The following is a 27,764-nucleotide window of genomic DNA, read 5'->3' as shown; positions in this document are numbered from 1 at the left end:
CAAAATGGTCACAGAAATAACAACCTCACGATTCACAGACACACCATGCATACCAAACATACCTAAATAAAGAAAAAAGAACAATACATCTGGCAAACCATTATTACAAACATCACAGGATCAATATTTTCAAAACATCAACATGAAAACAGCAGACAGAAAGCACCGACGCGCGTTTCGGAGTGGACTTAAAGACCAACAGTTCCTTCGTCAGGGCCCAGAAGGTACAAATCCTCAGTGGTCGAAAATCCCATCCAAGATTTTTAAAATATATATATATATATATATACACAGTGATGTCAGGGGCTCCTTAGTGACAATGTTTCTAAGCACATATATATAATTTTGTTGGCACAGATAGGCAGTAATAAGCCAATGGCTCAATAATACATCAAGTTGACTTCAAACAAGTCAGAAGTACGATGAAATGAAGCTAAAGCCCATCAAGCTCTATAGGACACCGATGAATGGAAGTTTCCAAACGTTAGAGCATACGAATGCTGTCTATCAGTCCCCAAGGTCAGATGAAAATAACGTAATGTGTATAGGTTGGGATTGCGACAGAACCCGAAGTTAGATAAGGGCCGTTAGATATGGGGGCATCTCGGATTGGTGAATTTCAAGGCTGGTGAGTCCTTCGAGTAAATAGTTGCCGGGGGTCTGAACGCCAGCAAGGAGATCAGCGACACCGGAGTCCGTCGGCATCCCAACCTATACACATTACGTTATTTCCATCTGACCTTGGGGACTGATAGACAGCATTCGTAAGATCTAACATTTGGAAACTTCCATTCTTCGGTGTCCTATAGAGCTTGATGGGCTTTATCTTCATTTCATCGTACTTCCGACTTGTTTGAAGTCAACTTGATGTATTATTGAGCCATTGGCTTGTTACTGCCTATCTGTGTCAACAAAATTATATATATGGGCTTAGAAACATTGTCACTAAGGAGCCCCCGACATCACTGTGCATATATATATATTTAAGAAATCTTGGATGGGATTTTTGACCACCTGAGGATTTGTACCTTCTGCGCCCTGACGAAGGAACTGTTGGTCTTTAAGTCCACTCCGAAACGCGCATCGGTGCTTTCTGTCTGCTGTTTTCATGTTGATGTTTTGAAAATATTGATCCTGTGATGTTTGTAATAATGGTTTTCCAGATGTATTGTTCTTTTTTCTTTATTTAGGTATGTTTGGTATGCATGGTGTGTCTGTGAATCGTGAGGTTGTTATTTCTGTGATCATTTTGTATTATGTTCTGGTGGGGCTGTTCTACTGATTTTATGTATAGAAATGATTGGATTTATTATAACTGAATCTATATATATATAATTTTTCCACAAAAAAAATTCTTTTGATAAAATAAATTAAGATGAGAATATTGTCTGTGGGACAATGATGTCTTTTTTAGTTATCCTTGGATGTATTACCTATTAATTAATCAATAGGGGGAGGTTTGTTGTTATTGTATTACCAACAAATAACCCGTGTGTCTCTAAAATGGCTGCTAAACGCGGGATTCTGCATTGCGCATGCGTCTACTGTATATAGTTAGTATGACGTACTATCGCTTGGAGGGAAATCTTTGCAGCTGCCCAGTTGCTCTTATAATGGCCGCTTGAAACCCACATGATAATGCGCATGCTTTGCTGAAACTAAACCATGTAAGTTTACTAAAAAGCTCATGCGAAAGATTATTGTAAGTAAATGGGGGTAGAGTAGAGATAGGTGGCATACAGTGAAACCATTTATTTTTTATTTTAATACTATTTTCTTTAACCTCTCTAATAGTTCGTATTTGGGCCTCCAAGAAGGACTGAATCTCGTGTATCATGTGACTAGTTCACATGCACAGTAACGACAAACCAGGAACCGCGATGCAAAGCCTTGAATGCCATCCAAAAGAAAACAGCAACATGTCCTGGGAACTAGTATGATGTCCTGTGAACAGGAACCAAATTATATACAATATATTGATTAAGATGTGAATACGGGTTGGAAATAAAGCTTGGGAAAGTACATTAAGGGGTGGGAACATTAAACAATAAGCTTTAGAAAAATATTAGAACTTGGCATGGTGTGATGATAATCCCCCCTTGCTTGTCAAATCAGAATTAAGCGTTTCATGTACTTGAAACATTTAGGGGTGGTGGTTACCATTAGAAGATTATAATTGAGGTAGTTTAGTTCGTTAGACCCGGTTCATGCTGCAGAGATGCTGAGAGACCGAGATGCTGTCTGAGAATTGGTCAGATCCTAAAGAAGAACCGAACTACAGAACTTGTAACCAAAGCTAAATTAGAAGAACATCGCGGAAGAATCGAGGAGGGAAGTAGGAAAAGAGTTAGAAGAACATCGTGGAAGAATCGAGGAGGAAGAGAGTATCAGAGAGGGGTACGACCCAGGCGTCGGATCTAGAAGAGGTCACCTATCCTGTCCTGAATCCTGTCCTGAATCCTTTGGTCTCCTAACCTGTCCCAGGGGACCCAGTTCTGCTCCTGGGCCAAGGGGTTGGTTTCCACACCATTCTAGGTAAATATAATTCTGTGTAGTATGTCATTGTACTGCTCTCTTTGTTTTTCTCCTTTTTTCAGGTACTGTCAGTATTATAACTTAGTCTGAAATCTCTGACTTAAATTGATTTTTCCATCCTTAAGAAAATGGTGTTCAAACTGTACTTTGTATCCTTTGGTTCACAGAAAACTTACTATATAAACATTTAAAACTCTCTTGAGTCAGTGGTCATTTAAAGTATATATTTAGATGGTATTACACCTATACTGCGAGCAACTAGATCCATTGATCAAAGGAAATTATATACGGACGTAGAGTTGGTAAGAATTGGTAAGATGAATTTACCTCGCAGGTATCATCACACTAAATTGACCCGAGCGAAGCTTACTAGCATTTGTATGAATGTTTATGGGCCCAGGTGAGTATGTGGATTGTGTCTATCTCGAGCTGGTAACCGCTCCGCTCGATCACCTCCAATGAGTGAACGGCTCATCAGCATGGTTGCTGAGATCCAAATGATCAAAACTGAGCTCAGTCAAACTCTGAAAGTATCTGAGAAAATACTGTTGTGCTCTGTTGTGATCAATGTTGGAACCTAGAGTTTAATGGGAGGCATCAGGAGGGATGGTGGATGCTGGGAATGCATAGGCATCAGGAGGGATGGTGGATGCTGGGAATGCAGAGGCATCAGGAGGGATGGTGGATGCTGGGAATGCATAGGCATCAGGAGGGATGGTGGATGCTGGGAATGCATATAATGTATTTTAGTAGGCAAATTGTAGCAGTCATTAGCATCTTAACTAGCAATTTTCATTGTCAATGAAGCCATTCGTAGATGCCCACAGGACACACATTACAAATAGATTCATGGCTTAGGATATTGTTTGCAAAATCATGACACAGAATATAATGTTGTGTCTGGACCTTCCTTGGGATGCTCTTCACCTCCGGCTACTCACAATCTGGGCACATTGTTTACTTTACATCATCATGGTTCTTCTTGAGGTAGGCCAGTTCCTCCTTCAGGCTCTCAATCTGCATCTCCAGGTCAGATCTGGACATGGTCAGCTCATCCAGGACGCGGCGCAGTCCATTGATGTCGGCCTCTACATTCTGGCGCATGGCCAGCTCATTCTCGTACCTTATGACATAAATGGGGATATTCTCATTCAAAAGATCTTCTCTGGTGCCCTTTAGTCTGTTCTCTAGGCAACAATTCTCAAAGGATTACAGTCTCTTCTGATTAGTAGGCAACCATTTGGCTTGTTCAAAAGGTTTAATTTCATAGTTAATAAAGTAGCTTTCTGCCAACCTCTTGCAGCTTTAAATGCAATGCAGTAAATAGCAGGTGTTGTTTATGCCAGGTTTAGTGACACTAATTACATTCACCAACAAGTCACAGGATAGCTTGCAAGGGAAGTGAGCTGGGTCTTTCACATGCATCCTGGCCCTGGGTGGAAGGTTTCTCTTTCTTCCAAGCACTGTGTCCTACTCAAGCGAGTGAGTGACTGTTGGAAGACGATGCAGGTCCTACAGTGTCCTCATGGAGTGAGGAGGACTCATTCTACCCCAATGACATTCCAAGAGCCTTACTGGGTTCCTTATTGTCACTGAAGGAAATACTTACATAGTGAATATTTGAATTAGTGCAAAATATACGTCACGCCTCCTAAGTAGACTGCAAATATTGGCTCAATGCAAGAGGGTAGATAATGGGGTAAAGGGCAAACTGCAGTGACCCTAAGAGCATTGACCAGATTTTCATCCTTGAAACTTACACAATGGACACAAATTCCTGACTCAGAGGGCAGCCCCGTAAGGCTGTGTGGTGAATAATACCGCGTGTTACTTAAAAGTGTATTATTTTAGGATGTCGTGTGTGATTGCCGGTTATGGTACTGTGTGACATCAACAGTTGTGGATTTAGGGATTTAGTCCTGGCTCCTTAAATACTCGAGCTTAGATCTTGGCCAAACATCCCTAAATCCAGGCCCCTCCTTAGCTGTTCAATGCGTGATTTGCAGCTCTCAAGAGCGGAGAGTGCTGAAGGGAAGCCAGGAGGTGCTCTCCTGTGTAAGAGATTTGAGGCGTTCTTACCTAAGGGGCTTTGTGGGCAGGCCTGTGGAGGGTTATGTGACTACAGCAGGTCACAGTGCAACAGGGATCACGGCAAGTCACAGGTTCGGAGACCACGGAGGCTGTCAGTTTGGCACTTCCATCAGGGATGAAGGGTGCGTACTCAGTGATACCTTAGCATGATTTCAGGACAATTTATATGGACTGGATTCTGATTGGTGAGCTTTGCAGGAGCTCAAACAGCATTGGCTTCAACCATGATCTGCTCCTAATGGGTAAGTCCTGCTAACAGAGCCTCATGCCGACCCGCCAGGACTTCCAGATGGAACTCGTTGGATCTGTTGGGCCATATCTCATACCTCCTCGAACACTCTTGCTGCCGCCCACCGTTCATTGTGCTACCACCACACAGCTAGAGTAAGATACTTCCAGGCGGTACCTACCAGATACCAAGAAAGCGTAGCTGCCCATGGTGAAGGAGAGATGGGGTGGCACCCCAAAGAGGAGGTGGAGTTTGTGCTCCCTTGATTTCTGGAGGACCTTGGGGTAGTGAAGAGTTGTGTTGTCAGGGGTTGAACAAACTGAGTATGTGTATGTGCAGTCAATTTGCAGGGTGACTATCACGGGGGGGATCCCTGGACCCTCTTACCACGATGAAGCACCATACACATTCACACATGACACTACACATGACACTATGTGCTTGTACTACATGTTCACAGTAATGCACGAGGTTGTTCCTGGTGAAGCTAATAGCAATACACACACACACACACACACACGCACACGCACACATACACACACACACACACACACACGCCAAGATAAGCCACCCTCCTAGCTGTCAAGTTCCCCAGCCCTATGCGTGATGTGCTGGTCCAGGCAAGGTTTTTTCCTTTGAATTCTGGGACTTGTAGTCCTGTGTTATTATGGAATAAACAAGACTAAAAGTCCCAGAATTTAAAGAAAAATTCTGGACCGGAGTGGCAGATCGCGCATGGACCTGAGAAACTTGACAGCGCTGCGCCCTCGGAGGGTAATTATTGCAAATGTGAGCAAATCATGCCTATGGGTGAACACATTAAAGAATGACACCGGGTACTCACTTCATCCTGAAGTCATCCGCAGCCAGCCTGGCATTGTCAACCGCCAGGACAATCTTAGAATTGCCAGTGGTGGATTCGTAGATCTGGAAAGAAGCAGAGAGAAGGACTGAGTGGTGCATCTTGGGAGTGAGCATGTCTGTTACACCCTCTCCCTCAACCCCATCTTTGAGTTTAGGTGGGGTCGAGGTAGGACCTGCAATGTGTGGTTGTTGGGGCTGTACGCGCTGCCAGAACTAGTCCATGGTGTCGTTATATCTATGAACATATCCTACTTACACACCTTTCCCACCTACACTTATGTCACCTCATCCCTGTAAGCCCCACCCCTGAACCCTTTCAATTTCCAATGTGAACCCCGGCCTCTAAGGCTGGTTCCCACCCCCTCCCCCACCTCTGTTCCTGCACCACCCATTGAAAAACCCCCATCATGCACCACACTGGATCTAAAACATCTCAGCCCGCGTATTATTCGGTTCACACCGACCTCCCCCACACCCAGAGGTGAAAGACTCTTTCCTGGCGGGCCTTGGACTCTGGAAGTCACAGGACATGTCACCTGGCTGCCGCCCCAGCCCTATCAGCCTTTTAGTGGCACAGGTCTATGGAGACGGAAAAAGAAAGGAAGGTCAAAGGGAAGTAGGGCGAGGCAGAAGAGATGAATGAAGGAAATAAGAAAGGGAGGAAGTACAGGGAAAAAGGAGGAAGCAAAGAAGAGAGAAATACGGAAAGGTCGGAAAGACGAAGGAAATGAATGAAGGAAATGGGAAGAAAACAATAAATGAAATAAAAAGGAAATAATTCAGACAATGGAAAGGATTGAGGGAGAGGAAGAAGAGAACTAAGAAATATGGAGCATCTATAAACTGTAGAAAGAGATGAAGAGTAAAAGGTAAACAAGAAGTGAAACTACATGTACCAGCATGCAAAGTGATGTGAGCTAGAAGCCCGGACTAGCTGAACAGCCCATGCCTGACACGGAGCAGCTTGAAATCTCAGCCCAGGGCATTGAAACCAGGGCGAGTGTTGAGATGTAGTTAGATCCTTGGATGAAAGCGAAAACGACTAGAGAGCAGCAAGATCTACAAACCTTCTTCTGTCAGGTTCGACATCACCGACCGGTCCCAACTTTGCATTCTGGGACATGCAGTTTCACAATGTCTGCATCCACAGTCGTGTTATGCAAAGAGACAGAACTGCAGCTCTCTTAAGTTCCCGACGCCCAAGAGTGAGCAGCCCATCCTGGGGAGGTATTTTTCTTTGCATTCTGGTATTTGTAGTACTTTTGATTCCATTGTGAAATTAGGACTACAAATCCTAGAATGCAAAAAGAAATCTGGGCTGTATAAAATACTAATGCAAGGACCTGGGAAACTTGACAATCCGGAAACCCGTCTAGGTGTCATACATGGCATTGAGTAACTTGGCCTGCAGAATTAGAAAGGTCAATTTGGGAAAATATAGGTCCCGCTCCAACTGTCCTCAGGTAGTAATGTTATCGACCTCAGAAGGATGTAATGCTGAGTTTACTAGTGTGTGATAGGTATAACTGTTATAAATATACTCTAGAAGAATGCAGATTAACTAGAAAATACAGGCCGCCAAAGTAGCGACCATAAAGGCTTCCCTGCAGTTAGATCTCGTTGATTAAAATTCCTAAATCTAACCATCCTCCCTGTCCATCTCATGCAGGGCGGGGCTACTTTCTATTCTAACTCTTCCCTCTCCATCTCATGCAGGGCGGGGCTGCTTTTTATTCTAACCATCCTCCCTGTCCATCTCATGCAGGGCGGGGCTACTTTCTATTCTAACTCTTCCCTCTCCATCTCATGCAGGGCGGGGCTGCTTTTTATTCTAACCATCCTCCCTGTCCATCTCATGCAGGGCGGGGCTACTTTCTATTCTAACTCTTCCCTCTCCATCTCATGCAGGGCGGGGCTGCTTTTTATTCTAACCATCCTCCCTGTCCATCTCATGCAGGGCAGGGCTACTTTCTATTCTAACTCTTCCCTCTCCATCTCATGCAGGGCGGGGCTGCTTTTTATTCTAACCATCCTCCCTGTCCATCTCATGCAGGGCGGGGCTACTTTCTATTCTAACTCTTCCCTCTCCATCTCATGCAGGGCGGGGCTGCTTTCTATTCTAACCATCCTCCCTGTCCATCTCATGCAGGGCGGGGCTACTTTCTATTCTAACTCTTCCCTCTCCATCTCATGCAGGGCGGGGCTGCTTTCTATTCTAACCATCCTCCCTGTCCATCTCATGCAGGGCGGGGCTACTTTCTATTCTAACTCTTCCCTCTCCATCTCATGCAGGGCGGGGCTGCTTTCTATTCTAACCATCCTCCCTGTCCATCTCATGCAGGGCGGGGCTGCTTTCTATTCTAACCATCCTCCCTGTCCATCTCATGCAGGGCGGGGCTACTTTCTATTCTAACTCTTCCCTCTCCATCTCATGCAGGGCGGGGCTGCTTTCTATTCTAACCATCCTCCCTGTCCATCTCATGCAGGGCGGGGCTACTTTCTATTCTAACTCTTCCCTCTCCATCTCATGCAGGGCGGGGCTGCTTTCTATTCTAACCATCCTCCCTGTCCATCTCATGCAGGGCGGGGCTACTTTCTATTCTAACTGTAGTCCTAGCATCATTTGATAGCAGAGTTGGAACACTGCATGTCAACGTTTTCGTGGTATAGTGAGACATTTATGAATTTGCCAATATCTTGTCAGTGTATATGTTTTAGTCTATATGTTAGCAGCTAATATTTGTATAGTCATTTTTATCTCCTGCTAACTGTCTCAGGTAAACACCAAGTACATAAAACGTAGAATCCGTTTAAAACATGAGGATACTAACCAATGATTCTGTTGGCTGCTTGGGAGTAGAGAAAAGGGAGTAAAATACTGTTTTTTTTCTTGGCTGGACACGGGGTGGCGGCGGGCTGTTTAAGTGTGTAACTTTGGCTCATACTGCCATGCAGCTATGGTTTTTTAGTTCAAAACCACTGTTCATAGGATTTTCTGACACGAATATTTTTGGTGTGAGTAAATCTACTCCCAGCTGAATGGAGTGGGCAGAGAGTAGGTGTTCCACTCCTGGAATGTCCTGTAAGTTCCTACACAGAAACAAACTATCCCTTTAGTGGGTATTCTCAAACTCCTCACCAGCCAGCTCCCACCCGGCCAATGTCAGAAATGTACTACTGACAAGGACACGGGTAAATCGATTTCCAGGATGGGGAGGGATCCACCCAAAATGAATTAAAGTTTAAGTCCAGGGGGTTCTAGGTGGGAAAAAGGTGGGAAACCCACGCGCTGAAGATGCTCCATTCTGAACTGCAGTGGCCAGTCTGTGGCGCTCTCTCAGTCTGAGCTTGCGGGAAGAAACAAATCAACTTGCTTTAAATGCCAGCTAAAAAGCTGGCGCTTTAAAAATGACGGGGCCTATTTATGGGAATTGTGGTGCAGGGCAGCACATCAAGTCACCTTGCGGCGCTGCCCTGTATCATAGGGCAGGGCAGGAATGCGCCATGTTTATCCAATACTCCTAACCTTCCCCCTGCGCTCGTGCCGGTTTGGCAACGCAGGCACCCATGCAAAATGCAGCACACATGGAAGAGGAAAAAACGAGGAAAAATAAACATATTTCCCCTCGTTTCGCCTCACCTGGAGAAGGCATATCTTCTTGGCACAGTTCCAGGTTTACCAGGGTTGGTAAATCTGAGAATGTTTCAAAAACGATGGGATTTGCGTGAGAACACATACTGCAACGCCCATGGAATGCCTCCCATGCACAGAGTAAGGCAACGCAGCGATTTGCGCTGAATGGCATTACTCCATATTTGTGAAGCTGTCCAAAGCCATGCAAAGTGGCGTTGTGTGGCTTCATAAATATGACCAAGAGGTTTGTGTCGTGCATGTACCACGCTGCGTGGTGCAATCATGACACAAAACCCTCATAAATATGCCCTAAGTTGTCTTCCACCTTTTTCCCTAGTCACTGCTGGGTTTAAAGAATGTCTTCCTAAAGCGCTAAGAAGCATCTGCAAACCAGCACTCTGCAAACAAACAGTTATATACCCTAAGCTAACATGCTATACCTTGGCTCGCAGGTCTTCGATGGTCTTGTAGTAGTGTCCGTAGTCCCGCTGATTGGCGCTGGAGGCGGACACCCCCTGCTTGTCGTACTACTCGCGGATCTTGCGCTCCAGCTCGGTGTTGGACTCCTCCAGAGACCGCACCTTGTCCAGGGAGCTGGCCAGACGTTCGTTCAGGTTCTGCATGGTCTGCTTATCATTGCCAGCAAAGAAAGAGGATTCGCCAGCACCACCACCGAATCCACCACCAAAGCCACCACCGCTGCCACCACCAAAGCCACCACCGCTGCCACCACCAAAGCCTCCAGCAGAGAGACCACCACCATATGAGTAGCTCCCACCAGAGGAGCCCCCAAAGCCAAGCCCACTCCCTGCCCCGGAAAAGACCTGCCTTGCACTAGACATACTGATGCCCCGGCTGCCCCTCCCCCGTGGATGCTCAGGGCTTTGGGGGCACCGCTGAAGGAGACGCGGGAGCTGGACATACTCTGTCTGGAGAAGTCATGGTGGGAGCAGGCAAGAGACAGGACAAGCACCCGAACGGCTACCGACACAGCTTTTCAAGAGAATCAGAGCACCTTCCTGTCCGTGTGTCTTGTTTTCGCCTGTCAGATTTTATCTGACAGTGGTGAGTTTTTGGATACCGAGGCGATAGCCTCATTACTCCACATTCATTTTGAGTTTTTTAGTCGCTGTATCGGTTGTCTTCTTGATGTGTGACGCTTTGTCACAGTTGAGGTTGGATCACAAGGTCAGCGCTGTGATGGGCCGCGGGTTGCGGTCAATTTGGTTTGCGGAAGTGTCAGCAAGTTTTATCGCAGAGTCTTGTATTCGTCTGCCAAATGTCTTCTGGCGGTGATGAGCTTTTGATGGCTGCTGTGGCGGTTGCCTTCCGACAGTGATGATTTTCGGGTACCTGCCGGGGCGATTTGCCCTCAGGCAGTGAAGAGTTTTTGGTTGCTGTGTTGCTGTTTCAGTTTCACAAGTTTAGCGCTTCGATGGGCCTCGGGTAGCGGTCAAATGGGTTTGTAGAAATGTCTGCAAGTTTCCTGATCAGTGGGTTATCTTTTTGATCCAGTCCTTTGTAGAATGTCCTGTTGAGTTGGCGGAGATGGTCGTCCAACATCTCAACGCCTAGGTCTCTGTGGAGGTCTGCTGTTCTTGTGAAGATTGGAGCACCTGCTGCAATCCGTAAGGCCTTGCTCTGTAGTCTCTGCAGGTCTTGCCGATGTTGCGGGCGGCAGCCACTCCAAACTGGTGCAGCGTACGTCATGGTTGGTCGAATTATTGCGGTGATTACTCGCACCTTGCTCTGCAAGGGCATCAACTTGGTCTTCAGGAGTGGGTATAATGCAGACAGTTTTGTTGCTGCTTTCTGGCAGGTCTTCTCTATGTGGTTTCTCCATGTGAGTTTAGAGTCCAGAGTCAACCCCAGGTAGGAGCTGCTGTTTTCCCATTTGATCTCGTCCCCGTTGAGGAGGATCGCTGGGTGTTTTCTGTTCAGCTTCCTGGGGAATAGTGTTGCTGTGGTTTTGCTAGTGTTCAGGATGATCTGCCAGTCGCTGTACCATTCGGAGAGTCTGCTGAGTGATGCCTCAAGGTTCTTGGCCACTTCCTGTTCGCTGAAGGATTGGGAGATGACTGCTGCATCATCGGCGTAAAGAGCCAGATCAGTCTTCTTTAGGTCCGTGGGGATGTCGTTTGTGAATATGTTGAAGAGGAATGGTCCTAGGATTGATCCCTGGGGCACTCCAGCAAGGATTGGGCGTGGCGTTGAGCATTCGTCTCGTACCGCCACGTGAAAGGTCCGTTTTGACAGGTAGCTAGACAGCAGTTTAATCAGGGAGCTTGGAAACTTGAGCTTGATGAGTTTGCAAAGCAGTTCCTCATGCCATACTCGGTCGAATGCTTTGGCTACATCCAGAAAGACTACTCCAGTGGACTTGTTGATGTTGAATCCATGGCTGATGATGTCGACAACTCTGAGGAGTTGGTGATTGGTCGAATGGTCTTTCCGGAACCCAAACTGTTCTTTGGCGAGGAGGTTTTCGCTTGTCGCAAAGTCCACAAGACGGGCAAGGATAACTTTTTCGAAGAGCTTTGATAGGCCAGATAGCAGACTTATAGGGCGGTAATTTGCAGGATCTTGCAGTGGTTTCCCAGCCTTGGGGAATACAAGGACTCTTGCTTCTTTCCAGGCATTAGGGAAATACTGGTGCTGCATACAGGCGTTGAATATCTCACCGAGGTGATCCACTGCGGCATCTGGGAGCATCTTGATGGCATGGTTGACTATTCTGTCTTTTCCTGGTGCCTTGCCATTTTTTTGTGTCTTTACCAGGGCCGATAACTCGCCTGTGGAGCATTCCTCAATGTTTGCAGCTTCGGTTTCTGGTGGGTGCTCCCGGTGGTGCTTAGCGACCTCTTGCTCAACTTCTGCTGCCAGTTTGCTAGCCTGGTTAGGCCTGAAGGATGCCTCCAACGTGTCAGCAAAGACCTCAGCCTTGTCCCTGTTGCTGCATACCAAGTGAGTCTTCCCTGGCTCCCCCGCTCCCCATTTATACACTAAAAGTGGGCGTCGCCCGCGGAGCAGGTAGGGCCCCTGGACACTCCGCACCCTTGACGAGCAGGCCGGCCTTGACAAGCGTTGACAAGCGTCTCATTGGCCTTCAAGAAATTCCTTGGAGACAGATGCACAGCGTGGTGATTTGTTTTAACTTTTCTTAACAAAAGGCACCTTGCTCAAGGCTACAGTTTCGGCAGAGCTCAGATTTCAGCAAACTGTACCTCTCTCTGCAAATCCAGAAATCGTGAGATTGCAAAGCGAGGCGATCTGACCGAATCAAACCACTTTCAAAGCGAGTTTCTGCAACTCCAAATTCTGTCCCTAGAAATATCTCATCTGCTCGCACTTTAGAACTGATCTACCTTCAAATGAAAAAATCCTTTCATCTGGGGCCACAGACCTTCCCGTTTGTACATTTCTTTACTGTATCTGTGTAATTAAAACATAGTGTATTAGCCACTTAAGCAGCGACTCATCGCGCCTCGCTCCTGCGTGCCAAAAATGCCCTCGCTGGCTCTTTAATTGAATACTTGGGCTTCTGACGTTGAGTCCACTTCGGTTATGCATTTAGTGGAAAGGGCGGGGTGTGCAGGCATTACCGACTGGACCCATCGCTACTTTCAACAACATATGAACAATATCCAGTGTGGTGGGGGGGGGCAGTGTGTCGTGCAGGCCCAGTTCTAGCTGGTGGGCCGGGTGGGCCTCCACCTAAACATGAGCCTGGCCCACCCAAACGGGAGCCTTGGCCCTCGCAGTGAGGGCTTGAAGGCAGGCGCACAACGGCATTGGGCTCAAAGAGCTGTCTGTGTGCGCCCGGGCTGAGACAGCTTCCTGGGCACGCGCACACGCAGACAGTTTTTGAGATTATCGCAGCCGCACCCGAGTACTTCACAGGTCTTTAAAAGACCATTTACATGTTAACGAGGCTTTGGTTTTTTTTCACCCCTTCATCTCCACATGGCGAAAGGCGACAAATCCTTTCATTGACAAGGGTAAGCTTTGCCTACTCTTCTGCTGCGTGTATATTTCTTTTTCTAGGCAGCGCAGGAGAAAATAAGTTTGATTATTCCTATTCACCTTTCCTGACCCCTGCAGCTGCTTATCACATCAGGCTGTGGCACAAAGTTTGACTCATGGAGTAGTAGGAAAGAGAATGTGTTACTAATTTTTTTTTCTTTTTAAAATCTGCGCAGGCCCAGCAGGACACATACTTCGTGTGCGCTTCATTTAAACAGTTTTTATCATTATCATGACCGATGCAGGACAACAATAAGACAATAAAAGATTCCCAGATAACGCTGGTGATTAATGATCCTGCTGGAGAGCAATCATTTGTCTGTTAGTAGTTTTTAAATGCAGATGAACTGTATTTTATGTGGAAGCTCAGTGAGTTACTGCCTTTGTCACAGAGATCCTTGTGTTACTTGCAGTTCAGAAGTTACAATCCTAACATAGGACAATGACCAATGAACTGTCACCAAAGAGCTGCATACAAGCATGAATGGTATAGTTAGAACTTCGCTTTTTTTGTTTTGTGATATAGTTAGAACTTCCTCAGTCTTTCATCATTCTAATGTTGCTAAAATGAGTATGTTGGGGCAGATATACATTTTTATCAGTAAAGCTGACCCCCATGGAATACTCTTTAAATCCTAAGGTTGTGTTTCCCCAGACCAAACCTTCTCAAAATATACTGCCCACCAGTATGGATGACATGTGATTCATACACCTTGTAATCCTCATCGATTTATGTGACATTCCCTGTCGACTGATTTACATACTTGTATGATTCATTGTCTCTGTATAATGTGTGCGTGGTGTAAAGTACTGACACACACTACACTGATATGAGTAGCGCTATACAACAAATTAAATGCATATGAGAGAGGGGCTACGGAGCGATGAGGGGCACTGGTGGAGGGTGGCAGTGAGGGAATCTGAGGAGGAGGTAGTGGGAGGGGCTGTGGAGCGATGAGTGGCACTGGTGGAGGGTGACAGCAGGGCTCGAGTCGGGGTACCACGCGGGTGGACGGCGTCCCGCCACTTATTTTACCGAGAGCTCGATAACTGGAGCAAATGGAGCCACACATTCACTCTTTGGCCTCTCTGGGGCGAGATCGGCGCTCATTCAGAACGCTGCTCATGCGCTGGCTTCTCTGATGCAATGGCATCTAAGGGGTGAGCGAGGGGAGGCAATGAGTCTGATGGTGCAAGCTACCTTTCGTGACGTCACTTCCTGTCGTGACATCAGCGACCCCCCACTTTTTTCTTTAGGACTTGTGCCCTGGGTGACAGTGAGGGAATCTGAGGAAGAGGTCATGGGGTGGAGGGGGAGCTAGGGAGAGATGAGGGGCACTAGTGGAGGTTGGTAGTGAGGGAGTCTGAGGAGGAGGTCATGAGGGGTAGGGGCTACAGAGAGATAAGGGGCACTGGTGGAGGGTGGCAGTAAGGGAATCCGAGGAGGAGGTCATGAGGGGGAGGGGCTATGGGGAGATGAGGGGCACTTGTGGCATGAGGCAGTGAGGGAAACTGAGGAGGAGGTCAATAGGTGGGGGCCATGGAGGGATGAGCGGCACTGTTGGAAGGTGGTAGTAAAGGTATTTACGGAGAAAGAGGTTATTGGTGTGGTGCCAAAAAAGACTTTCGCATCAGCGCTGAAGCTGGCCCTGTCATGGGCTTTCTGTTTTTCTTTAATTAGCAGTCGGGTCATAAGGGCTACTGTGAAACATACTTTAAAGTGCGTGCTAATTATATTTACCGCTATATTCAATGTTTTAAGTTTGAAGGTGATTTTACTAATGTTTTTACTGGGAAAAAGGAAAGTGGAGCCTGATGGTGTCTGATATGGGGCTGGGGCCCAAGGTCAGCTGTGAGATAAGGTGCACTGGAGAGGAGTAGTGGATAATTAAGCCTGTAAGGGAGTGCGTTGCAGAGTCTGGGGTCAGGTGGAGGTAGTAATGAAGAGGGATTTTCCATGAAGGCTCGCACAGAGGGAGCCCGAGAAGTGTCACTTGCCTGATACTCCCACCTCAGAAACCTCCTATTCCCATCAAAGGAACATTGCATGGTAAAAACACTTTTTGAGAGTGATAATATTTAGAAAGAGATTTGGAAAAAAGTGTGTTTTACTAGGCCTTGTAAGACTAAGAAGAGATAAAGGAGGGCCCTGAAGCAGGCCTGCCCAGACATATATGCGACAAATCGAGCCCGCAGTGGCCCACCCAAATGCACCCTTGGCCCACCCAAATAAAAATTCCTGGAGCCGGGCCTGGTGTCGTGGGCCCTAGGGCAAGGAAGTGATAGGGATCAGGGTATCTAAAATATGCCCACTACCACGGATAGAGTAATCACACAGTTACACGCACATACATTCATCATACGCTAGGGCCCATTTCACTAACACACGCTCAAATACTCTACCAGCAATAAACCTGTGGAAAGAAAACACCTAAACACCCTGCATCGATATCAGGTCGATCAGATCTGGTTATGTGACTGTCCTAATCAATAACATAATCTACACAACATATACAATAATGATCAGAAATATAAACCCAATAATTGACAAGAAAGAAAATTCAACACCATGTTTAAAATTATATTGCTTTATCTAAAATTAGTCAAAGTAAATCAATCAGAATAAATCATTTCTCATAGTTACCTATTCTAACTAAGTGTCAGAACGGGTCAGGACAAGTCTCTCGGTAAAGTCTCTCAAGACGAAGTCCTCAGCATCGATCCTCAGCAACGTAAATTCACGCGGCAAAGGCAAAATGGCAAGTGGCAAATCCCTCCCTAAGCTAACATTTTTTATAGTAAAAATTACAATGGAAACACACTTAAAGTTTGCAAAATACATTGAATCACTGAGCAGAGCGAGAAGGAAGAAATGTAACATTGCTACATCTGAAAATCTCCGCTCAGGAAAAGTCACAAGACGGAAACTACGGAACAGGAACCAAGATACTATTTAAGTATCCGATTTGTTCAACTTCCCTCGGCAGCCGGGCCACAGTTCATTGTTCATTTCTAAAACTTCTTTGTCTCCCAAGGCTACCCATGATGTTCCATTTCTTTTGGAGATCCTCCAAAACTGCTGCGTCCTCATGGAAATTTTCATTCAAGGACCATGGTCAGCCAACTTCAAGACCATTTCCAGCAGGGGTCTCCCTCGTCTCAGTTTTCACATATTCACTCGAGGCCAGGCTCACAAAATCAGCCATCATGAACTAGGCCTCCATAGGCCACAATAGACCATCTCAATTAAAAGAAATAAAAACAACGTTACTACAGCATAATGATTAAACAGTGTTAACCCCACTAATACCCTTATGTGTATGCATTTATCTAGCTCTCGCGACATAAAAAGCATTAATTCAGACAGCGTTTTGTGCTCAAAATAAACAGCACACAGCAACGTTTAAACATGAAAACTTGCACGTTATTTTTTAGAAAACAGAAACAGCACACGTATGCTAACCCTCGTGTAACTTTCTCTTATGTTAAGACAAACGGATTGATTAATAAAAAATAAAAAAACACACTTGCACAAGACAAATAATTACTTGTTATTTATTAATATTTAATAAAACGCATAGACATACTAGAGCTTCAAAAGCCCCTGAATTTTCTAAATGAAAACTCTGCTCCAGCAATCCCCCCTTTGGTGATTTTATCACCAAATAAACCCAAAAAAAAATTAGTGAAAATTTAGTCCCATTTTAGGAGAACTCAGAAATGTCTTTTCCCCTTACATAACATTAAACACCAGTCACTCTTTCATCATCCCTTTTTGTCTCTAAATAAACACTCTCCCTTAATTCTTCTAGTTCAATTTCTTGAGGTTCTCTCTTCAACCTCTTGTTTTTCTTATTCAATTTCTTTCTCCCTTCCCTGTTTTTACAACACACACACACCAATCCTATAATTAATAAAGCCACAATTATACAAGACAAGGGAAACAATATTCTACCTATAATAGTACTACCTATCTTTGCAATAAAATCTTTAACAGCTATCATTTTATTAGCTATTTTAGTCCATAAACTCCCAGCTTCAAGTGGTACTAATTCTTCATGCAAATCAGTAATATTTCTGATATAGACCTTCAGGTCTTTACTTTCGTCTGGAATGTAAGTGCAACAATGTTGAACTTTCAATATTCCACAGACTCCACCCTCCTTGGCCAATAAAATATCAAGGGCAAGTCGATTTTGCATAGACATGGCACGTACGGCACTTAACTCCGTATTCACCAAAAGAAACCCTCCTGCGGTATTTGTCGATAAACGATCAACCACTGTGGACAGTTTCCGAATTCCATAAGCATTTAAAGAAATTCCCACTGCTGGAATCAAAACCCCAAAAATATCACCCACAATTTCAGACCAAGTTTCTCTCTTAAAACGTGTTAATAAGTTAATATCTTCTACATCTCTTATTTTATCTGTATGAAAAATCTTAGGAAAAACCAGGCCCACATAACATGTGCCATACCAATGGTCAGGCAACTTGTAATAAGCCTTGTTCCCACAAACATAGTACACTCCCGGAAAAATTGTATCTTCTCCACCTCTGAAACCCCAACCTGTCGCAATGAAGTATGTATCATGGCACTCACTAGTTCCCACAAAATATGTATCATATTGGGATTTCCTTCTTGTAATGCAAAGTTTACCCTTCTGCGGTGCATCTAAAGCTAAAGTTGGACTAGCCCCATTTCTCAACTCTTTTCCCATCTCAATGTCCCAAATTGTCTCACTCACTTCATATTTTCCCCCTTTCTCATGCATGTTCACTCTCCTTTCCTCTACCATATCCAGGAAAGCTTTCTCCTCTTCTTTCAAACTGCAATTAAATTATTCTTAAAAATGTAATCTAATGTTAATCCTTTTTCTTCAATAAAAATCTCACCAAAAGTGTTAGCTTCTTTAGCTGGATTCAGCTCTTTGTTCATTGGCAAGTGCCCAAAAATACTATCTCTGTTAGACATCTTATAATCTATTTTCCCTAACAAATAAAAAACACTACTCAAAATACTACAAGAAATACCATATGTAGCTGGTAAATGGTGATAAGTAACACCCTCTGAAACAGATGCAGGTAATTGCATACAAACGTAGCAATCCCTTACTTCTATTGTCTTCACATATTCATATAACAGTTTAGAAAAAACATTACTAGAAAAGTCATTAATTGACCTATCTTTGTGTGTGTAAGCATTACTAATTCTAATTGGAACTACTTTTTGTGAATTCTTCTCTACATTTGTCACATTTTCTATATGCATTCCAAACTCTACTCTAAAAGTAACTAATAAAACTAAAACACCCCATAGAAGCATTAATAATCCAGTACAACAGCAGCACATCCTACACCACCTCTTAAGGAAGGCACATCTATTTCTATTATCCTCTATGTTAGCCATTTTAGTTTAGTCTCTACTACTCCACTACTGTTTGAACTTCTTCAATTCTTCAGCAATTCTTCAGCTTTCAGTTTATCCAAATGATCTCTTCGTTCACTTGATCCAAGTGAATCCTTCCTTCACTCAGTTTGGATACTTGTCATTCTTCACTTCAATTTCTTCAACATCAAATTGTATCAGATCTCCAACGTCAAGATCCTCAGTACTCGACTCTTCTCCAATGTCAGTCAAGAGTACTTTCAGAATTTCACCAGTATCTTCCTCAACCACTTCTCTCAAGACCACTTCCGGATTATCTTGAGTCACTGTTTCTTCTTTTCCTCCTTCAGACAGTGCCACATAAGACCATTCCGGTGATCTGTACTTTTGGTTGGGTCTTCTTACTCTTTTTATTTCCACTGGTTCGTTTGACTCCTTTGATTCTTCTCCTTCAGCTTTTGAACTTTGACTCGAAACTTCATTCACTTGTTCAGCTTTTGATGAATTTGCTCTTATTACTCTGTATCTCAGCCTCTTAACTCTATTGTTAGGCCAACGGTCTCCTCTTAACACCTTTTTCGGCTTTGTTTCTTTATTACTCCTTTCTCCAATCCAAGTTCTCTTTCTCAGAACTCGACCTTCTGTTTGTTCATCTTCATCATCTGTTTCAAGTGCCTCTTGTTTCCGTTTTCCAGCAGTTTTCTTCTTCTCCACAGATTTTTTCACCACTGTTTGAGACTTCCCCACTCCTGTCCCTCCTCGGGTCTCCGACACGCAATCTTCTTGCTGTCTACTTGTCCCTTCTCCTGGCTCATCAAGAATGTTCCCTACACCTCCTCGGGGGTCTTCCGCAATCTGTCCCTCTCTATTTTTTTCTGACCCTACTTCTTCAAGTATAATCTCAAGTGGTTCTTCAATCTCCTCCTCTTCTGATTCAGGAGTAGTCTCTGTGTGATTTCTCTTTTCTTTTCTTTTCCCTTCACTGCTGTTTGAAACTTCAGGCTCTCTTACAGAATTCGATCTTTTCTCTGATACTCGCAGTGATTCTCTTGAAGCTCTCTCTGCTTCTTTTCTCACTGATTCCGTATCTTCAGTATCTTCACCATCACTGGAATCTGACTCTTCAAAATACTCTTTACCAGTCCCTTCTTTTGGGTTTGGAACTCTCAGAGTATGACTTGGATGTACCCAGTGCTTCACTCCAGCACACTTTACTGCAGTCGTCGTAGTCAGAATAACTTGTCTCGGCCATCCCCACCTTGGAATCAAGCAATTTCTTCTCCTGTGCACCTTAATCCTCACCCAGTCTCCTGGACTCAGTTCATGGGCTTGCTTCTTCTCAAGTGTGGTAGCTTCTTCTCCAACCTGGTGAAACACAGAATGAACTGCGTCAGCCAGGCCTTTACAGTAATCCAAAATCATGTCATCAGTTATTGTCACCAATTTATTGACAGGCACGAATGCATGGCGCATAGCACGTCCCATGATTATCTCATGGGGGCTCAAACCAGTAGTTCTATCTGGAGTAGATCTCATTGTCATCAGAACTAGAGGCAAAACATCTGGCCATTTCATGCCAGTGGCTAAGCACATTTTTCCAATCCTATTCTTGATTGTGCCATTAATCTGCTCAACCACACCAGAAGCCTCTGGTCGGTATGCACAATGTAACTTCTGCTGTATTTTCAATGCTTCACAAATCAAACCCATGAGCTCATTTTGAAAATGTCTACCTCTATCAGACTCAACTGTTACTGGAAACCCGTACCTAGGAATCAACTCCCTCAATAGTAACTTTGCCACTGTCAATCCATCATTTCTTCTAGTCGGGTAAGCTTCCACCCATCTTGAAAACAAACAGACTACCACTAGAACATACCTCAGTCTGTTCACTTGGGGCATCTCAATGAAATCAATCTGCATTCTTGTAAAAGGACCTCCTTCTCTGCCTATTGTTCCCAGACTCACCACTGTCTTTTTCCCAGTGTTAAATTGCTGACAAACTAAACACCTCTGACAGATGCTCTCTGCAATTGTCCTGAACTTTGCATTGTACCAGGTTTGTTTGAACGACCTAACCATCGCGTCCCTCCCCAAATGTCCCTGGCCATGATACATCCTTGCCATTGACGACAAGATTGAGTTAGGCATCACTGGTCTGCCATCTCTGTAGACCCAAACATGGTCTGTTTCTCTTGGAGCACATCCTGCCTTAATCCAATCTTGTTTCTCTTCCTCTCCTGCCTCATCTTGTAACTGCTTCACTTCATCCCAGGTCTCTAGGACATTAGTAAACATCACAGAAAGAAAAGACATTTCCCTTTCTCTGTCCCTATTAATGGACTGATTTGTCTTGGCACAGTACTGCGCAACATCATTGGCGTACCTGTTTCCAATCGTTATGAAATCCTCCCCCTGACCATGGGCAGCACACTTTACAACTGCTAACTCCTTAGGCAGCTGTATCGCCTCAAGCAATTTTCCAATCATTTCAGCATTCTTTATTGGAGTTCCACTCGATGTCAAGAAACCTCTTTGTAGCCAAAGTTGGCCAAAATCATGCACAACTCCAAATCCATACTGACTATCAGTCAACACAGTCGTCCTCAAATCTTTCCCAATTTCGCAAGCTTTTGTCAATGCTATTAATTCAGCAACTTGCGCAGATTTCACTCCTTTCAATGGTGATGCTTCCATGACCTCTGAAACTTTGCACACCGCATATGCTGCACATAGCACACCATCATCATTCCTCAAGCATGATCCATCCACAAACAACACATGATCATTCTCAGGTAAGGGAATATCCCTTATGTCTGGTCTTGGTTTTGTACAGTACTCAAGCACATCCAAACAATCATGATCATCTTCCATTTTCACACCCACATTTTCAATGTCTGGCAAAAGCGTCGCTGGATTCACATTCACACATCTCTCGAGAGTCACATTTGATGCTCCCAGAATCACTTTTTCGTACTTAGTCAACCGACTATGTGACATGTACTGAGTTCTGCTTCTTGTCAAAAGAATTGCCACATTGTGAGGCACGAATACCCTTACAGGATATCCCATTATAATTCCCTCACTCTGTTCCAGGCTTCTGCATGTTGCAGCCACAGATTTCAGACAACCTGGTAAACCCACAGCTACAGGGTCAAGTGTTGATGAGAAGTACGCAATAGGCCTTCTCAATTGTCCATGTTTCTGGATTAACACTGAAAGTGCACATCCATTTCTTTCACTGCAGTACAGCTCAAATTCTTTTTCATAGTCAGGCATACCCAAAGCTGGAGCCTCACACATTTTACTTTTAAGCTCTTCAAATGCTGCCAATTGTTCTGCATCTAAATCCAATGGATCTGTCATTTCACTTTTTGTCAATTTAATCAATGGCTTTGCTATCAGGGAAAAATTAATTATCCACTGACGACAATAACCCACCATACCCAGGAACATTCTCACTTCTCTCTGGGTTTTTGGAGCTTTCATTTCTCTGATTATTCTGATCCTGTCAGTAGTCACTTTTCTCAGACCTTTTTCAATATTGTGTCCAAGATAATGCACCTCTTTTTTGCAAAATTGCAATTTGGCTGGAGATACCTTTAACCCTCCATCTGCCAGATGATTCAGTAAAGCTATGGTATCCACTTTACAAGCTTCTCGTGTCTTTGATGCCACCAACAGGTCATCAATATATTGTACTAGCACTGAACTCTCAGGCATGATCAGACTTTCCAACGATCTTTTCAATAACTGATTGAATATCGAAGGACTCTCCGTATACCCCTGTGGGATACGACACCATGCTAAAATACGCTGGCCAAACCTAAATGCAAAAATCGGTTGGCTGTCATGATGCAATGGAATTGAAAAGAACGCATGACACAAATCAATCACTGTATACCACTCAGCATCATGTGGAATTTGATACAGAATCACTGATGGATTTGGCACAATAGGACAACATGCCACCACAATTTGATTAACTTTTCTCAAATCCTGTACAATCCTAAATTTCCCATTAGGCTTTTTCAGTCCCATTATCGGTGAATTACACGGACTACTCAGTAGTTCTCTTAGAACTCCTTGCTGAATCATTTTCTCAATTATAGGAGTTATCCCTTCAATTATTTCTGGTGTCATTTTGTACTGAGGAATGTTAGGATATGTGATTCCCTCTTTCACTGCAATTTTCACTGGATCTACATTATTCATCAATCCCACATCCTCTCCTGTAAAATCCCAAACTGTTCTTTTCACTGTGTCTCTCAGCTCTTGAGGCAAATCCTCCGGATTAAACACAGCAAATGTACCAATTAACTCACTTTCTCTATTTTCTAGAGTCATTCGGTAGAAAACATCATCATCTGGTGTCTCAAAAGCTATTCCATCTGGTGTACAAAAAATTGTGCAGTTCATCTTACACAATAGGTCCCTACCTAACAGGTTCACTGGACTCGTGTCACAGACAATAAATCTGTGCATGTCTGAAAATTTCCCTATCTGTACTCTTACTGGTTCAGTAAGACGTGTTCTGATTTGTGTATTAGCTACACCAACTACTTGGATTGCTTCATCCGAGAGAGGAAGATTTCTAACATCTGTTGACCTGACAGTTGATCTTGTCGCACCTGTGTCTACCAAAAAAGTAACACTCTCCTAATTTATTTTCCCATCCACAAATGGTCCTGCCTGGTCTATTTCTAGAGTTGCACCAAGTATGCACTCTTCCTCCTCTCTTCGGCACCGTCAATAATCACCCTCAGACTCACTCCCTTCACTCTTTAACAAGTACTGCTGTACTTTGTTAGAACGTCTTGGTTTGTTTACCTGCTCATCATTGTAGAATCCTGAATCCTGATTATACTTTTGTAACCCTCTATTCTGCGGCAAGGGCGGTTTTGGCTCTTGACTCTGCTGTCTCACAACTTTCTGTTGTTGCTGTTGTTGATTATTTCCTTCATTCTGGTTCTGCACCTGTTGATTTAAAGGTTTACTCTCATTACTCACTAATGGTGGATTAGGACATTCAGATCTCCAATGTCCCAGTTGGCCACAGTTGTGACAAGGAAACTTTTTCTTCGCTTCCTCAAGACTTCCTTTTCCTTTTCCTGCATATCTGGGTCTATTTCCTGCATTATTTCCTGGATTATTCGCCTGTTCTACTAACTGTGCTTCCTTTCTCTCTGCAACTTTCACTTGTGCCCACATTGCTTTCTCTTTCAGCTTTCTTTTTTTTGCTTCAATTTCATCACTGAAGTATTTTGCATGTCTCAGGATCTCATCTACTTTTTTACTCTGCCAATCCACTGTATGTTCACGAATCCTCTCACCAATTTCAGGTCTAAGGCCATATACAAATCTGTATACAAAGTGACTCAAATCTTTGTCACCCAGGTGTTCATCTCCACTGAATTGTTTAAATGCCAATATCAGCCTCTCGTAAAAAGCATGAACTGATTCTTTTGCTTCCTGTTGTGTTCGATCTATCTTAACCCAGTCTGTCTCTTTTGGAGGAACTTTACTCTTCAGGTATACCATCACCTGATCATATTTCCTCATTACCTCTGGATCTGGTGCCCCTGTTCTTGAATCTCTTGGATATTCCTCAGTAGGCCAACTCACAACTATTTTACACTCAGTCCACAAGTCTGCTGGAACAATTATATCAAACAGACTATTCAGGTCAACCCACAGCACTTTTGACAATTTCACAAACCTATCTACCTGCCTATACCACTCGACGGGCTTTTCTCTCAATCGAGGGAAATCATTCGTAAATGATCAAATATCCTGTCTGGTCCATGGAACATGTACATATCCTCCTCCAGGTATTTCTCTCATAGGATAATTATTCACCGGTTTCTCCTTTTCTCTCACTGGAAATGCTGAATAAGTTGTTCTATCTTCAGATTCCTCTCTTTTCTTATACCACCTATCCTTCCATTTTTCTACATCACCCCATCTTCGCAATAATGCTACCATTTCTTTAATCTGTCCTGTTCTACCAGTAGCATTCAAATTTTCAATATCCTTCTCTGTAAAATCCATCCTGTAAGTTTTCTGTAAAGCTTTCACTTTATCAATGTCAACTCCCTGCTCATTTGCTATTGTTCTTAGCCTGTCATGAGTATTCCTTGCTCTCCAGGTAATACTTTTACACATAAACATCAGCTCACCATCATGATGACTCTTCAGGATTTCTGTTGGAACTGTTCCTGTCACAAGCTCTTCTAATTCTATACGTAACCTAGCCACATCAATAATTTGTGAATCCTTATCCTTTTTCTGAAGAACCTTCATCCAATCATTCAAATCATCAACTGTTATTTCAGCAGTTTTTTTCACTGGAACCACTCTTTTTTGCGGTTCTAAAATTGGCATCCCTGAACAACTAGGTTCACTAGCATCCAATAGTTCACTACATGTGTCATGTCTTGTTTGTCTCAGGTCACTTCTTTCTGCTCTTTTATCTGAATCTCCTGAAGGACCAACTGAATTTGTCAGATTATTCCCAACATATGGAATCACCAGTCCATTCTCACCTGCTCTCTGTTTGTCAAACACAGGAATAACCGGACCTATAGTTACAGGCACCGTAACAGCTTCCAGATTCTTCGTTAACTCCCTAATTTTCTCAGTCAGTTCTGTTGTCGTTTTTGCTAATTTTCTGGCATTTTCCTCACTACTTCGATTCTCTCTCTCCCTGAAAGAACTACTACTTCTTGATTCAGGTGTCACTTTTTCTTTCTCAATAATACAGACTGTATCTCTTATCGGAGAAACAACTGGTGTACTCTCATCTGGTTCTGGTCTATATGGAGGTGGTCTCTTGTAAATCATGTCATTTAAGACCTCATCATCATACTCATTAACTCCAGCTGCTCCTTCTTCAATTGTTCTCATAGGATATAATCCCTCTGACATATTAACATCTCGCCACCTTTTCATCCGATCATGATGTGTTTCACGATCATGTCTCCTCCCAAACATATTCCTGTAATACCCTCCAGATCTTTGCTTTTCTCGCTCATGAACTTCCTCTTCCTATTCCACTAAAGCCTCGAACTGTGTAGGTCTTGGCTTCGGGTCCAGACATGCCATCTTTTCCCGTAAATTTCTCAACACGGCCAAATTAAATGAACCATGTTCTGGAAATGCTAGAACACCATCTTCTTTAGTATACCTAACCCAATTCTGCAACCATATACAGGTATGTAATCCATATTTCGCAACCATGAAGGATGCAGGTGTTTTCGCTGGAGGTAGAAACTCACCCTCTCTCGTTTTAACCTCTTTATCCTTGCTAAACCACTTTTTAACTTTCCCAAATAATGTTTTTTTCTTTTTTTCTTCTTGGTAATACATTTTAGCGCTTACCAAAACTCTCTACTCTCTCCGTATTATAAATATACAATACGAGCTTCTCAACCAATAGTAGCGCGACTCACACTAACGCACCAATCCTGGAGCGTCTGCGTCACTACACAGCTCTTCCAATCCCTGCGCGACTCACACTAACGCACCAATCCTAGCGCAAACCCTATTCTGATCCACTATCCAATCAGAGCGCGGACTTTCTGACGTCAACAGTCGCTGCAGTCGCTCGTCTCCTGTCTTCTGTCACTCGTCTACCCCTCCTTTACAAAATCTCTCAGTAGACTTCGTGTCAAGATTTCTACAAAATCTATTAGTTACAACATAAAAACATCTCCATTGTCTGCTTCGCTAACCACAGAATAGTAAAAGAGAGTCTATTTTTCAAGAGTCAACAACCTTCATACATCTCATAACTGTTTCCTCTAAGACTTATCCAAAGAGTCTTACAATCAATAAATGTATATACATTCACGCACATTCATGCAAGAAAAATATAGTACATGCACACAGAATCCTGCTTCCCGAGAACAGCGCACAATCTGCTCCACTACAGAATTATAACATACATTAACTAAGCAACTTCTGCCCAGTTCCTCAAACAAGCTCAGAGAATACCTATTACTCCTCCCGCGATAAGCTTTAACGGAAATCCTTCACGGATCCCTGGGACTTAAGACCAAAGTTTCACAGATAACCTTCACTACAATACACACTCCTTATATACCAGAAATATATTCTAATAGTAACATACGACGATGTCACTGATTCCGAACCCAGACAATGTGAACGCGCAACTTCAATTGTCACACGTTATTCCTTACAATCCCGTCTTTCCCGAGAGCAGCATATACCTTCCTCTGCCCTACTACGGAACTGCTACCACAGCCTCCAAATTCCAGAAGCACTACATATAACTCAACATGACGACTTCAACATAAAGTATTAGTACATATACCAATATCGACAAAATAAAATCAATAATCAATAAGCTAATGTACAAGCAATCTTATCAGATCAAGACAGCCATCAAAACCATCCTATCTCTGCTACCAGGAAATTGTTAGGGATCAGGGTATCTAAAATATGCCCACTACCACGGATAGAGTAATCACACAGTTACACGCACATACATTCATCATACGCTAGGGCCCATTTCACTAACACACGCTCAAATACTCTACCAGCAATAAACCTGTGGAAAGAAAACACCTAAACACCCTGCATCGATATCAGGTCGATCAGATCTGGTTTTGTGACTGTCCTAATCAATAACATAATCTACACAACATATACAATAATGATCAGAAATATAAACCCAATAATTGACAAGAAAGAAAATTCAACACCATGTTTAAAATTATATTGCTTTATCTAAAATTTGTCAAAGTAAATCAATCAGAATAAATCATTTCTCATAGTTACCTATTCTAACTAAGTGTCAGAACGGGTCAGGACAAGTCTCTCGGTAAAGTCTCTCAAGACGAAGTCCTCAGCATCGATCCTCAGCAACGTAAATTCACGCGGCAAAGGCAAAATGGCAAGTGGCAAATCCCTCCCTAAGCTAACATTTTTTATAGTAAAAATTACAATGGAAACACACATAAAGTTTGCAAAATACA

General features: G+C 43.6%; 1 pseudogene across 1 annotated transcript in view; it reads right to left on the bottom strand.

The window, feature by feature from the left end:
• LOC146870298 (keratin, type I cytoskeletal 19-like) overlaps positions 1 to 27,764 on the bottom strand; it is a 52,220-nt pseudogene that overhangs the window by 11,964 nt on the left and 12,492 nt on the right. Inside the window, exons 2-4 of the transcript XR_014978215.1 lie at positions 9,794 to 10,334; positions 5,700 to 5,782; positions 3,502 to 3,658 (exon numbers count right to left, since the gene is read on the bottom strand). The product of XR_014978215.1 is annotated as a keratin, type I cytoskeletal 19-like (transcript). The remainder of the gene's footprint in view (positions 1 to 3,501; positions 3,659 to 5,699; positions 5,783 to 9,793; positions 10,335 to 27,764) is intronic.

Source organism: Triturus cristatus, chromosome 1_1 (assembly GCF_964204655.1).
Source record: "Triturus cristatus chromosome 1_1, aTriCri1.1, whole genome shotgun sequence".
Lineage (NCBI taxonomy): Eukaryota > Metazoa > Chordata > Amphibia > Caudata > Salamandridae > Triturus > Triturus cristatus.
The sequence above is the reverse complement of the archived record's forward strand: the minus strand, read 5'-3'. Positions and strand labels throughout refer to the sequence as shown.